Source organism: Lactuca saligna, chromosome 7 (assembly GCF_052625555.1).
Source record: "Lactuca saligna cultivar CGN05327 chromosome 7, ASM5262555v1, whole genome shotgun sequence".
Taxonomy (NCBI): domain Eukaryota; kingdom Viridiplantae; phylum Streptophyta; class Magnoliopsida; order Asterales; family Asteraceae; genus Lactuca; species Lactuca saligna.
This window is the reverse complement of record NC_136423.1, coordinates 39151070-39167527: the sequence shown is the minus strand read 5'-3', so window position 1 is coordinate 39167527 and position 16458 is coordinate 39151070.

Below are 16458 nucleotides of genomic sequence, written 5' to 3'. Positions count from 1 at the left end.
ATGAGGATGGTTCCATGGGTTGAGTCGATCACCGAACTCAACTTGGCATGTAGGTGATATTTCCGGAAGGACTTTAGAGACATCTTAGGGGGTTATAAATCTCTAGGTTACCCTCGGTGTCCTTTACTCCTTGTTTCTTATCCTTACTATGGGCTTGGAAAGAGTGTGGTATTACTTGCACGGGTACCTAAGGGTCTAGATGTTGATATAATTCGAGTATTGTTGTTATAATTTGTAGGGGTCTCGTTAATCAATTGGTTAAGGTGAAGATTCTCGTTGGTACATAAATTTTGTATGGTGAGGATCAAGCCAGCCCATGTTAATTGATACCTTTGGGCTCCTTATAGTAATAGGTGTTGGATTGATCTGAAAGGGATAATTGTTTGAAGTGATAGTTTTCTCTACATATATGTTTGTAATGTTACCAATTTGTTCTTGGTATTACTACTATGGTTGTCTCAATCTGAATTTTTGGGTGCCCTAGCAATACGAGTGCCTTGGTATAAACAATGTGATTTCATAGTATAATTTCCATTAGACCTCTCTATGATGGTTCGATGTAGCTTAGTCATACGTAATTCAATATTGAAAAGGTTGTAGACTGAGTGGTTATGCCCTAAATCCACAGTCAACCAAGGAATAAGAATTAAGGCGGGTCCATGCACTCTAAGTTTTTAGAATCTTAATTACACATGGCCTTACGTTTACACTACGTTATCATAACTTTAGCAAGGATCTTTAGTTTTTCTACGAAGGATATAATTATTTTGGATGAGGGAGTACTTTATGATTATGATTTATAATTGGAAATTTTTTTATGAAAATGTGATGCTTAATTTTTTTGTTTTGAAACGTACCGGTAATCCCAATAGGGTTCCTTGTTGCTTCATCATATCCTATTGTTAAACTCCACCTGATCCTCCGTCATTCTTCTCTGTTGGACAATTCCTCTTGAAATGTCTCGTCTCACCACATGCATGGAATACTAGACTTACTGCTGGGTTGAGGGTTAGAGTGACGCATGCGGCCAGGGCCCTACAGTAGCGGGAGGTGTGCCCCTTCTTGTTGCACCTATTGCAATGCAATTCCCGGCGGACTCAATGATGATGGTAGCAGCACTTGCTTCAGAGCGTGCGGTCTCCAAGATATGGTTTTCTCGGTGCTGGGGTAGGGGGGCTAGTGGGATTTGGGCCTGCTACAACTTGTTGTCTCTTGGTAGGCCCTTGAGTCGATTCACTTCCTTTCTTGTTCCCCTGCTTTCGCTTCATGACCTTAGGTTTGGAGTTTGGGGTGTCTGGGTAAGTTGTACCTCGTTGGTTTCCTTGGTTGATACTATGGTTGGAGTTATCGAAACCATTTCCGTTTCCATTTGGATTGTCGGCGTTGATTTGTGCCATGATGGCTGTCACAACAGCTGTTACAGCGGCTTGGAAGGTTGCGGGGTCCATCTGCAAAACTGGTGTTTCGCCGGCGAGCTGGTTGTTTCCATTGGAAGACATGATTCTGTTGCATGATGAGGAAGCTGGTTCGTGAGTAACTACGGTTATATCTAGTTGTATCTCATCTATGATTATAGATATGAACTTATGCATATACGCATATAAATCACATGTTTTGTTGTACGATTATTGTTGTTTCGACCTACGTCCCTATGATGTATTAATGGTAGTATGTAGAAATAGGTATTGTACAAATGTTAAGTTACCCTAATAGATTATAGATATCATATCCTTAAGCTGGCTCAGGTTACATGAGTTCTCGTAGGGTGTACCTTTCTTGATTTACTACTACTAGTTGTGATAAATTACATGGTAAACCTAGGACTTAGTGTGATGACTCTCATACGCCTGAATAGCGTAAAGGTGTCCACCCATTTCACTCATCTCACAAGTGGCCTCTTCCGCTCTTTGCTCTACTAAGGCTGCCCTAGCCTCAGCTTCCATGAGTTATTGCCTTAGGGTGGTCACCTCCTCTTCTAAGGGGCGAATATGATTGGTAAGGTCTTCCTGTTCTGCGTGTTACTTCGGTATTGCTTCCGAGGGGTAAGTCTCACTAAGGATCCCTCTGGTGTCGTCATCTATGTCTAACTCCTCATCAAAATCCTCTAAATCGTGGTTCATCTCTTGTCATTCTTTAGGACCCATTTCTGGGTTCTACCTTTTTCACTTCCTCTGGTTCTCCCTTGATCTATTTGTTGGCTATTACCGCAGGGTAGTAGGGGTCTTCGGGGTGAAGCTCATTCCTGTTGTATCCACGAGAGTGGAGGTATGAGATATATGTAGAAGATTTAAGTGTGGAGGTCGTATGGTATTCTAAAACGCAACTACATGATTACATGTTTGGTCCTACGGCTTCCTGATGTACGAAATCAATATGTTTTTAGATGTGTTGTTAATGTTTAGTATCATAAAATACTAGTATAGTATTTTAAACCTTAGGTTTGGTTCTAATGCTCCTTTGCATGTAAGGTCGTTAAGTTTTAGACTTGTTGCAACGCTACCTTCACTCCCAAGCACATGTTAGTCGTATCTCGAATAAATACAGTTGATCAAACTCTATTTATTCCAGATATGATTACATAACTACCCAGGTTTGAATGTAGTGTTCAACATCTAAATACTTTTTCTTTGTTCGTATTATGATACGGTTCTAGCAAGTATGTATACTTTTATAAGATACTTATATTCTTAAGGTATACTTTTAGTCAGAGTGTTTTTAGTCCCATTGTATTTATAGTTGTATATCTTGTATGGTTAGATATACTAGTTCACTATAAACAATGCTCTGAAACCAACCTGTCACACCCCCGAACCTGGACGGCGGAAACGTCCAGGGGCAGTTGACGCCATTATATAGTATCATAACAATTGAATATGAATGAAACATAGCAACCAAACATCATACATTGGAAATACACACTTACATAATTTACATATTGAACTTGTTCATCGAAAACACAAAAGTATGAAACTAAAATTTCTTGAAGTCGCACCACTTGATCTCATAGTCGAGGTTATTAACTGCTTCTGGAATTCATGAGAATACAAGTCGTTTTGAAAAGCGTCAACTAAAAAGTTGGTGAGTTCATAAACAGTTTTGAATAAAAATGGTTTTTGTACTTGTTTAAAATAGTTTTCATAGTGCTTTCAAAAATCCGATATTCTTTAAAAAGAAATGGTTTGAAATATTTGTGTACGATCTTATATTAATGCATGTGTGTTAATGTTTGCGAAAATAGAAAGAGAATGATTCCAGACAACCCGATGTTGTCTGCGATAGATAATGTTGGAATCTTAACCCCCGTGGTTAAGTACCAATGCATATATATTATCGTTTTATCAAAAAGAAGATTTCCCGTTTTATCCAAAAAGAACATAAAAATGGTTTCCTATAAATTTTACAACGTTAATTCCTCTAAGTGATTCGTTATAACCATATATGATAGTGACTAATTCGACTGTCATGCCATTTTCCAAACGCCTGTTTTGATCAAAATTTTGTCACCCTAGACTGGCCTAGTATAACTGTAGCGAACAGCTCAAGTGTGCGGGAGTCACCCCTGTATAGATCTATACATAAACTCTTGCTCTCCCTCCAGGATACTCTGATTATAACTATAGGCTACGGTCATACACTCAGTGGTGTCAAACGACAGGTCTCACTAGATCCTTAATCGAAATTTACACGGAAAAAGAAAGAAGAACACATATACAACTCATTCCAAGGCCAATTAAACATGTAAATGGACCACTAAGGCCCACTATACGTGTCTATTATTTCCAGGCTCAAAAGGAATATGAATGTCTATGATGGGCCCAATATACATGTAAAAGGATACTAAGGCCCACTAAACATGCAAAAGGACACCAAGGCTCACTAAGATGTAAAAGGACACTGAAGCCCACTAAACATGTATATTATTTTCAGGCCTAATAAGGATATAAAAATCATTTTTAACCCGTTTGTTATTGTTTTGTTTATTTTAGCTCGGTTATTTACAAAATTGATATAAAAAACCAACTTTTTGTAAAAATGATGTTCTTGGCCCAATAAACCACAAATTCTTAATTAAGGCCCAATCATTGTAAAAAAAACACTTTAGTCCCCCTTTTGTTGAAAACTTGTACTTATGGCTATTTTATGGTAAAAATAACATTTTAAAGCCATTTTTGTCAAAAATATCATTTTTTGCTTGATTTTTGTGAAAACACACATTTTCTGGTTTTTCGCTTTTCTGAACTAGTTGTTGGAAAATTTGTAGAAAAATCATCTTAAGTTGAAATTTGGATCCTTAAATTCTGGAAGTTTGGAAATTTTCTCTACTTTGTTCACAATTTTTCTCATAATTTTTAATGGCCTCTAACAAGTGTGAAATTTCTCACCTTCACAGGCTGGTCCGAAATTATTTCAAATCTGATAGACAGTTTTGTAAAATTCGCCAAAAATTGTAGAAAAATCGTATGAAAACGTGAGGATAGTTATTTTAAAGGTAATAACCTGGAAGTTTTTCATGTAAGACAGTTTTGAAAAATATTACTATTAAGGAGGTCAAAACCGTTCGAGATTGGACTAAAGCTTTTTTGTCAAGGCCTGATTGTTTAGTTTAAGTTATCTAAGTTTGTTCACAACACTTGATTTTGCTATTTTAAGTGGATAAATCCCATATCTACAAGTTTACAAGTATTATATGTGATGACACATACTTTTCTCAAGGTTTATATGAAGATCCAAGTGATAAACTTCATTTTCAAGTAAAGATCTAAAAGTTAAACACATAAACATGCATATATACATAGATCTAACACAAAAGCACTTGTATTCTCCACCAAAAAGATTATAAAACTGAAAACAAGGGGGTATGAAGATCACCTTGGGGTTTTCAAGATGTAGAAGAAGATGAAGAAGAGACTCTGAGCCTAGCTTGTGATTTTGAAGAGATCCTAAAGTTATGTGTGTTCTAAGGAGTTTTACACACAACAAGGTGTGTAAAGTGAATGTTCTAAGCATAAAAATGAAGTAAAAACACTTGGATCAAGCATGGACTTACCAGGGGATGAATCTTGAAGAAAACCTCTTGAACACTCTAGCACCCTCACGAAATTTTTGGAGGAAAGAAAGGATGAGAGAAATGTTGGAGATTTGAGAGGAAAAGTAGTTGTATGAAACTTTGAAATGAGAGTGGTGATGGGGAGGTGGTATGGACGAATTTTAAGGAGAGAAGGGAGGGTGGATGGTGCTTGGAAGTATGATGGACAAATACTCCCTGCCTAGAAGTATGTAAGATAATTACCATGGATACATGTTGGGTAATTTTGATGTGGCAACAATTTATGAACTCTTTTCTTCTTCGTTTTTATAAATTGGCTAACCAATCCAAAAGGAGTTTTTGGGCCCAATATAAAAGGGTTTTCGGTTTTTAAAGCCCAAAGATAGGAGGTTTCAGCCCAATGATGTTCTAGGAATGGTATTGGCCCAAACATGGTTGTTAGATTGAATATTTGTGTTTAAGACCCAAAAATGATTCGACTTGGCTTTATAGATCGAGTTTCGGGTTTATATGAGATTGTTTTGACCTAAATTTCAATGTATAAGGTAGAATTTTAATGGTATTGAAGTTTTGAAGTTTGCTAGATGAGATGTTACAAGGTTACACAAGGAGGTGATATTGTACATGAATTCACATTTTAATCTAATTTTTCCATTTGTGACATAGTAACTTGACGATGTGTGGTCGCTTAAGTGGCTAGCTAGATATGTAAAGTACGTGAACTATTGAACAATTTATATATGTTATGTTAAATTAAAACTCACCAAACTCGTTGTCTAATAGATTTTAATTCACTGTATGTATAAGTGTAGGTAGCAAGCCATAAAGATAGGGTACCTAGAAGCATCAAGAACTCAGACTAGACTTTTGTTTCATATATTTATTCTTGTTACTCAAGTTGTTATTGGGATATAGATTCGCACAACCATACTTTTTTCTAGAAATACCATTTCGGAAAGATTTTTTGAAACTCTTGTTTTTTAATTAGTATGAACTACTTTGATATTTTCTAGAATTTATGTGAAGTATTTTATGAAAAGTACGGGTTGTTACAAACATACAATCCATCCAACACACTACTAGATACTAAGTCCAAACTTTCCTTAGATGGAAATTTGGTCACTAACCCTACCTTATATAAGAATCTTATGTTGCAATATCAAACCTTTACTCACCCAAATATCTCATATGTTGTTCATTAGTTGAATTCTTTATGTTATATTCATTTATCTTCTATTGATGGATTAGTTTCTCACTCTGATACTGACTATGTTGGTTACCCTTATACTCGCCGGTCTACTTCTAGTTTTCTATATGTCATGGGGACAACATGGTCTCATGGTCCTCCAAGTGTCAACATCTTATATCTCGATCTATTGCCAAATATCAATATAGGATGTAGCCAATATAGTGGTCGAATTTGTATGGTTACACAATCTCCTTCCTGATCTTGCATGTCATTCTTTACGTACCCTTATGGGATGATAGTGATATCGGAACCGATCATGAGCTAAAGAGGCCCAATACTTGCATGTATAGTTATTACTGTGACATTTATGATATTTTCGATACTCACTAAGCGTTGTTCTTATAGTTGTGGACCAAATGTTTTTAGGTTTTACTTCTAGCAGTGGGAAGGCTCCAGCTTAACTGTGACGCATGCACATACCTTTCTATTATGTTATTTGGCTTCGACATTTTCTGATACATTTTACAAGTGTATAACGATTCGAACATTTTGGTATTCGGGATTTGTACGCAACATGGTTTTGGAATTTTTAACATATATTTGAAAAATGAAAATTTTGGTTTTGAATATTGAGACGTTACACAACACATCACAACCATAATTTGTATTTTCACAAATCTATCAAACAAACATAAACTAAGGGGAAATGAGTTTGAAGGGTGATGTAACGACCCAATTTTCACGTCCAAAAATTGGGTTTTTAAAACATTACTTTAGAAATCGTTAATAAATAAAAACATTGTTTGCTCAAACTACATCACAACATAAACCATGTTCAAAAGTCAAGTCATACAACCAATCGAAACATCAGAGTATAAATCCCAGAGAAATCTAATAGATGCGGAAACCAGTGTGTGTGCATGATGTGCCGCTACCGTGCTAGCTCCTTCCCCTTCGATGAAGAGGTACCTGAAACCAAAACTGTAAACTGTAAGCACAAAGCTTAGTGAGTTCCCCCATCGTACCACATACCATACAATACATATCATACATACTGCCAGGCTATTCTGGGGTGCCTGACTACCAGGTACGACCATTCTGGGGTGCCGACTGCCCGTGCGGCCATTCTGGGGTGCCGTCCTACCCGGGTCAAGCCATTCTGGGGTGCTGACCTACCCATGTCGAGCTATTCTGGGGTGCTGACTACCCTTCGGTCCTAACAAACGAACCTCGGGGACTATTTCACCCTATTACCATCACATATATCATAACACAAACATAATATCAGGCATATCTGGGGTGTCTGACTACCCTTCGATCCTAACAACCGAACTCTACTATTATCACATACAACATATCATGCCAACATATAACATATCAGGTAGTAGCAAACCTAGATGATATCACAAAGACAATCATCTAACATACAACTCCTACTGGTTGGCCGGCATTGTGGCCTTAGACCCACCGCTACTGAAAGGTAACTCACCTTGGAGTAGCTGCTGATCTTCGTGGGAATAGTCTGACTGCTTCTGCTGCTGCTCCGAAAATCTTCCAGCTGTAATTCCCACCAAACACTTAATCAAAAACTGCTAACTGACCTTTGGGTAAAATGACCATTTTACCCCTGATCATGCCCTAAGTCAAAGTCAGAGTCAACTTCCAGTTGACCCGACTCACCGAGTTGGCTCGCCAACTCGCCGAGTCCATGTCCAAACGACTGACCTGAATTCTGTTTCTACTCGTCGAGTTAGGCGTCGACTCGACAAGTTCTCCTTCCAAACTGATGTTCAAGTCCTTCATCCTACTTGTCGAGTTGTATGAACAACTCGCCGAGTTCATCTTCATCCGATGACCAAGTTATACTGTGACTCGCCGAGTTGTATGAACAACTCGCCGAGTCTGATCTTAATCTAAGGAGATTGCCTTGAACTCACCGAGTCTGGGCATCGACTCGTCGAGTTCCATCATGGGTGAGTTTTGGCTTCCAACTCACCGAGTCCACCCTGGACTCATTACACAACTCGACACAGCAAAAAGGGGACAATCTCGGAGAGTCGCAACTAGACTCGCCGAGTAAGATGAGCGACTCGTCGAGTCCGCTCCATGCAAGACGCGATTTTGCTCGAATCTAGTCCATTCCATTCATAGATCTTGGTTCCTAGAGCATGAATAACACGTAATGTTTCCAACTTTACGTGTAGATATTCATCCATGAGGGTTTTAGGGTTCAAAATGCACCAAAAGAGTAGATCTAAGGTCTTCATGCAATATGGGTCCATAAAGGTAGTAGATCTGAGCTCCTGGAGCTCAACCAAGCCTAGATCTAGAGGCCCATCAACTTATTACGAAATATGATGCACATACAAGCTTGGGGAAGGGCTCAAGGAAGACTTTAATGGAGTTATAAGCATATAGACAGGGGGAAAACAAGTTTTACTTCAAAGAAATCACTGAGAGAACACTAAGATGCTTGGCTTCCTTCCCTTCCTCTTGATCTACTCCACTTCCTTCCCAAAATCTTCAAGAACACACACTAAAATGCCTCAAACTGACAAGAACAAGAGCTAGAACGTATGGAGAGCTTCTGGGGGTGAATGGGGCGGAGTTGGGGCGCAAATGGGTGTTTAAATAGGATACAAACCCTTGGAAATTAAGGTTTCATCAAGCAGCGTAGACTCGCCGAGTCCCTAATATGGACTCGTCGAGTCTCCATCTTATCCGCGTCCCAAAGTCTCGTCTCTACTCGGCGAGTCGGGCCTCCAACTCGCTGAGTCCACAGCCAAAAACACAAATACTTAAGGCAAAACGCACGTACCAAGAACCAGGTGCTACAGGTGATTTTGTACATATTTGATCACATTCTTATTTTAGTTTTTACCGACGACTTACCATTAAAATCATTTTTTTGTTCAAAAAATATCAGTTTGACTGCTATTGCAAGTCTAGTCGGCTTGCATGTTTAACAAACGTCATTTAACTCATAGGAGTTGCTCAAGAAGCACCATTAAACTAATGCTTTATACATAATTTACCATTAAACTAATATTTGTACATATTTAATAACTTTTATATTCTCCTACCATCATCAATTTTCCAGTCATCAACACAACACCAAAGATGAAAAATAACACCATTTTACATGTTCAATTTTAAAAAATATTGCAAAGCGTATAATCTATGTATTCTCCGTTATGGTGAAAACAACCCAACCCATCCTTTTACTCTTGTTGCCGCTTACACCTTTTGTGATCCTATCCCTCCCCTACTATTTTTTGAAAACCACCCTACCTCCATATCCCTCACATGCTCCTTTATTGAATCGTACAACACTAATATCCACCTTCATTCAAGGATTTTATATTAAGTTCTTTACGGTGGAGATGTATAGTTTGTGGTGGTGAAGGGTGATGCTTTTGTTGGAGACGGATAATTTTGGTAGGACGTGGATGGTGATGGTAAGTATGGATATTGTTGTTCACAGACACAATCATGTATAAAAAATCTTTAAACTGTGATATTTAGACGAAATTGAATCTTTTAATCAGTCCATATAAATTTAATGGTAAATCGTATATAAAATAAATAAATAAATAAATAAATAATTAAACATATTCAAAACTTATAGTTCATTAAACTACAAGATTATTTTTCCCATAATATATATATATATATATATATATATATATATATACATATATATATATATATATATATATATATATATATATATATATATATATATATATATATATATATATATATATATATATAGGGTTAGGTTCATGTGAGACGACCTAATTTTGTGAGACCCTGAGATGCATTTTTTTATTTTTTTTATTTTTTTTTTAAATTTTTTTTAGTTAATTCAAGTTCCGAAAAAATATTTAAAAAAAGAAGTTTTAGATTTTTCCATTTATTTTGCATTTTAAAATTATTTTTAGAATATGTACAGTGTAATATTCTATTTAGAATATTTCACGTATTTTTAAAAAAAAAAATATGATTTTTTTTCATTTTTTTTTAGTTAATTCAAGTTCCGAAAATAATATTTAAAAATTTTTTTTTAGATTTTTCCATTTATTTCGCATTTTAAAATTATTTTTTAGAATATGTCAGTTTAATATTCTATTTAGAATATTTCACGTATTTTTCAAAAAAAAAAACGAGATTTTTTTTTGTTTTTTTTTAGTTAATTCAAGTTCCGAAAATAAGATTTAAAAAAAGAATTTTTGGATTTTTCCATTTATTTTGCATTTTAAAATTTTTTTTAGATTTGCTCTCACGGTCTCACAAAATTAGAAGAACTTCAAATGAACCTCTCTATATATATATATATATATATATATATATATATATATATATATATATATATATATATATATATATATATATATATAGAGAGAGAGAGAGAGAGAGAGAGAAAAGCTCTTCCAAATTATAAAAGAGTATTATATTTATTTTAATATTCAGTCTTTTTGAAGGAAATGTAGGTTGTACATATATGTATCAGTCCAAATGATCAAACATGACAAAGACCCAACTGATAAAGACTCGAATAATCAAAATTGACAAAGACCCAAATAATGATGCGAGAAGATTCAATATTGAATGAATGGTGTTCTCTGGACCTCATTGTGCACCCTTGTTGACTGTTCATTCTCTCTCAAAATATTTTTAATACAAAATCTCTCTCTCTCTCTCTTTTCTCTCTCTCTCTCTCTCTCTCTCTCTCTCAAAATGCGTTTAATTAGAAAATTTTAGGTTTAATTTCAAAAATATTACTAGTCTTTTTTATAAATAAAATTGGCATATATTAATTGTTCTTAAAAATAAAATGAAAACTATTAATTATGTAAACAGAAAACACAAATATGCACCATTTTCTCGGTATTTCTAACTAATCCAGCATTAGTGTAGACAAAATAATAATTTAGCTTAATTTATTATTTATTTACACTAATAATGTCAAATCTCATGTACCAATTTCCCCCTCAAGTTTTAGATGTATACAATTTTAATTTATTTAATATCGTTGGCTATAGGGAAATAAAGTAATCTATCCCATATAAATGAAATATTAAAAAAAAATTAATTTTTGATATAATTTGTGAAATAACCACTTTGTAATGGCCTATTCTGGAGCACTTATGACTAATAAGACTTGGTGGTGTTTGTTAGTATTCTAGTTCGGAATCTGAGAGTCACGCGTTTCTAATTGTAAAAACGTATTTCAAACATAACTCTGGAATGTACGGTTATTTTGCAATGTTGTTGCAGAGTGTTAAAATTATGTTATTTTTAGGTTCTTTGATCCTACATAAACATCATATACATTTGTCTTTGTTTATGCAATATTTTTATTAATGCTTAAACCCTTATTATCTTTGAGATACTAAAATATGAGTTCGAATAAGGATTTTTTTCTAGTACTAATTTGTAGTGGAGAGCAATGGTAGTGATTCGAATGATCTGTGTAGTACATTACTTCAAAATACACATGCTCTGTTGTAGATATTGTTGGATTAGATGTCTAAGCCCATAACTATTATTGGTATGTACTCGATTCGATTGTAGCATGGTCCATTTGGTTTGCATATTATCAGGACAATTTGTTAGGATAGACTTTTGATAGAAGGTAATTTATGGTTTATTAATATATTATAAGTTATAATATATTAATATGAAATCATTTGTTTTAATTAGTATTGATCAAGAATTAATTTAGTGATCAAAATAGACTAACTAAATCTGTGGGGGCTAATTATAATAATTAGTTATATTTATATGTGTTGGGCTTATGATCCATGGTGGACCAAGTTTATGTATCGATACATAAAGAGTTGGACCACATGAACCATGGATCATAAAAACCTATGGGTGTGGATTTGGGTTATACCCATGACTCTTGAAATACCACACATATAAATAAATGCATCATGACCTAAAAACGCCACTTGTGGTTACACGTGAAGTTCTTGGAATTCATGGGTGTTTTTGGGTGCATGGAATTCTTTCTCAAGTTCCACCTTTGTCCATGGTGTGTTGTGACTCCACTTGAGGCTTCCACACTATTGGGGCTAAGCTCTTATGACCAAATACATCATGACTTCAAGCCACATGAAAGGTATGTTACCCTAACTAGTATCTTAAATGGTTTATGTCAAATGCATGCTAGTTATAGGTTTAATGCCTTGGAAACCATTTGCATGTATAATTAGTGAAAACATAGATCCAAGGTATTTAGGGTTGTATGTACACCACATGATGTTGTATTATACCAAAACCCAACAGTGGTATCAGAGCCATGGGTTGTTTTCTCTCATATTTGATGCAAATGTATTTTTTTTTTCAAGTTAAAGAAAAAAAAACATGAAGTTTGTCAAATTTTAAGATAATTACTTGATTTTATTATGAAAAACTAATTATTTGTAAAATTTGAGTCGCAGTACTACAAGAGTTAAATTAGGTCAATTTATTAAAAAGATAGAATGATATGATTATTTTATTTGTTTTAAAAGTTTGATATAAATGTTTTTAAGGAGTTACAAATTTTGTCATAAAAGTTTGGAACTCAAAAAAGTTTGTAACTCAAAAGTCTTTTTTAAAAGTTATGATCTTAAAAGTTTTGAAACTTCCATAAGTTATGGATATAAATGTCTCATTCATTAATTCTTTAGGTTATTAATTCCAAGAATCTTCAAATGATAATTGTAAAAGTTCAAAGATTTGTATTGGTTTATATGATTATCTAATTTCTTGAAAATTGTTGATGTGAATTATCTTTACTTATGAGTTTAATCTAGATCATAGAAAAATTATTTGATTATTCTGTTAATTGGAATATTTGATCTTAATGGTTTTTATGAACTCCATAACTTGTCCTTAAGTTATGGAAAGTGAAGAGTTTTTCTTTTTAAAATTTCATTAAGTCTCATAGGTTATGAAAATGGAAGAGTCTCTATTTTTATGTCATCGTAAAATGATTTAATGTCTTCCATAACTTATCCTCAAGTGATGAAACTTGAAATTTTTTCAGTAAACCTTAATTAAACTCATAAGTTATGAAAATACAAAAGTTTTGAAAAGTTTCAAAACTTGTCCTTAAGTTTTGGAATTTGTAAAGTTACCCCCCATGTATACTTTAATTCCAAACTAGACCTTAGAATTTTAAAAGGTTAAAATTAAACCCTTATACTATTATGATATATATATATATATATATATATATATATATATATATATATATATATATATATATATATATATATGTGTAAGATAAAGTCAATCTTACTATTAGTTGGCCTCATTCACGAAGCCAGTCTATAAGGGGGTATAAAGTTACTACCTATAAAATGACAGTTTAATGAGTGTTCACTCTCACCCACTGCTTCCTTGACTGGTGGAGGGTTGTTAGCCAAACGGGTAGGATAAAGAATATAATTGTACCTTCATTAAAAGTATAATGATAAATACTAAGTAACTAAACACTTAGAAATTTCTAATCTTAGTTACTTAGGAAAATGTGAAATGGTGCTAACCCATGAAATTACACTTTGCACCTTTGTTAAGTCGTTAGTGGAGCGTGTGTGGTTAACCGGCACACTAACATGGGACTAACAATGTGTGGCGAAGGGTAACTTAAGTTTATCATAGATTGGTGGAGCGTGTGTGGTTAACCGGCACATGAATTAGATGATAAAGTTGAGGGTACCAAGTCACTTTGCATGGTTATTCACACCTTGTTTGTGATCCTCGGCATCCCAGTCACAAACTTGAGAGGGCACAATCGAGATTCAAACATGCCATTGAATGTTCAATGTATCTTAAAAGATCCAGGAGTTTCAAATCCAATTAAAACTTAATTATATTTCATTTTCATGGTGGAAATTGGTAAATCGTCATTTACCTACCCTCAACTATTTTATAGCTTGGATTACGGCATCCCTCTTCCCGCTATAAATAAGTTGTTGGATCCTAGCCTTAATATTTCATATTGGGTTATATTAAGGACTTTAAATCAACTAAAATTTCTCCCATTATAGATATCTAGTTAAGACAACTATGGTCTTCCCAAATCTTTAGTAACAAGCTTTCCTATTGAAGATGATATCCCACGTGGCAATTAAGGTGAAAGGTTAATCCCTTTGTTGTGCATTAATGGAACCGGAAATCATGCTTCACTTCCTCCACCTCCTCCAATTATTCTCCCTATCCCACAAGTTCAAATACTTGAAAAGTTCAAGATCACTAAATCCCTATTGGCAAGTCGGGAGATTCGGGTGTCGAAGTCTCAAGGTAGCTGACTATGGACTTAGTTCTTCAGTCACACCCTGATGACAAATCAAGACATGACCCTTAATGATCTTACCTATTTGCTTAATGATGCTAAATCATCAATGATTTGGGGCACCGGTAAAGCAAATTTTGATTGGAAGATCAACTTCCCAAACTTCCATGGACATTAACAATGGTAACATTAGAAGTCTAGAAAGGCTTTCTCTTCCCAATGGAAAGGGATCGGCCATGGTCAAGTCATTTAACCTAATGGTAAAGAGAAAGGATAAGTCTGAGATAGTCTCATGTACCATTTCCAAAGAGTCTATATGTTTCTTTTGCCAAAAGAAGGGACATTGGTTGCGAAGCTAGCAAATTTACCTGAAAGATCTAGTAAAGTCAAAAGTTTGACTCTACTTCATGTAAAACCCATTATCTAACTCTATTAAGTATCTTTTGGAGATTCTTAATACATAATGTAATCTGATTACATTTTGATGTTTTAGAAAATCAAAGAAAGCTTAAAGAAAGAGTATGCTGATTCTGATCGCGAAAATGGTTTGGTGATCAGAATTTTGAGCAACTGCTTAAGAGTTAGGATAGATTGCTTAAGAATAGATATCAACATAGTTTTCATATGTATTTGCATTGTAAGGATAAGATTTTTCTGCAAGTTTTAAAATAATAATAAAAAAAGTTTTGATTTATTTATTTTAAGTATCCTTACAATGGCATTTGTGAAAATTTGTTGTTTGTATGTTTCCATTGAAAGCAATATTAGCAAATAAATTTTGATTCTTTCATTTTGGTAGTGTCATAATTTAACAAATAAGGAAAGATTCTCATCACCCAAGTTTCAATTGGATGGAAACTTGGAATCATGCAAGTTGTATTGTGTGATGAATGAGAATTTTCATCTTTGGGAAATTAAGACTAAGACCTTGTTCACATGTATGTGTGAGTCGAGTGAAGGACTAAAGGATTGGGTACACTTGGTTGTGCGCTGATCAGGTTCACCACAAAGGTCAATACGATTATTCGTTATGATTTACTAAAGTTTAGTAAATATAGTTATGCTTACAACTTTAAGTATAACTCTAAACATTGGAAAAGCTTCAATGATTGGCAGAACGAATAAGAAGAATCAAATTAGGCAGAAAGATAAAAGTTTCTCCATTCTGAAAAGATGGGAGAGTACTTGAGTATCTTGTTTTATGACTATCTTAGTGATTATGGAACGATATCACAATTGATTCTCTAAGGACACCTTAGTGCATTTGTTTGACTAAGGAGAGGAATCATGAGTTGTTGAAATGGTTAAATCAAAAGATAAATCATACTTCCTTCCAAAATACCATATTAGAGTCATACTCTAAGATTGTAACTTGAGTGACAAAATCTTAAGAAAGGTTTAAAATACTTGTCAAATGTAGAGTAAAATGTTTTCTTACTCTAGTGTATTTGAAATTGGTAAGTTGTGATGTTTTGGATAAGACAAATACCAACTAAGACTAATTGTGAGAAGTGTTTAACTTGATAAGAATCCGCACTAACTCTTGAATATTTGTTTTGTTATGTAATGCTTCTTGACAAAAGGATATTATATGTCAAGAGGACAGTGGGAGTCTTAAAGATCTTGGAAAAGTTCAAGAACTAATCAAGAGTATTGTTAATCACTAGCACACGACTTGAGTATTGTAACCCATTGTGTTGACATATTTCTGTTTCTATGCCATTCCAGTTTAAGTTGACTTTTCGTGTGAGTTATGTAAGTTCTCAATTGTTTTCATAACAACCTGGAAGCAATGGTAGGCCCTTGTGCTACCGGGTGGCAAGAAAATGAGATTAAACAAGTTCAGTCCCTATGGGTTTGGATTTGTCACTAACGTTGTCTTGAGATTATGGTTATGACAAATTCACATGGACAGGAACACATACACCATAA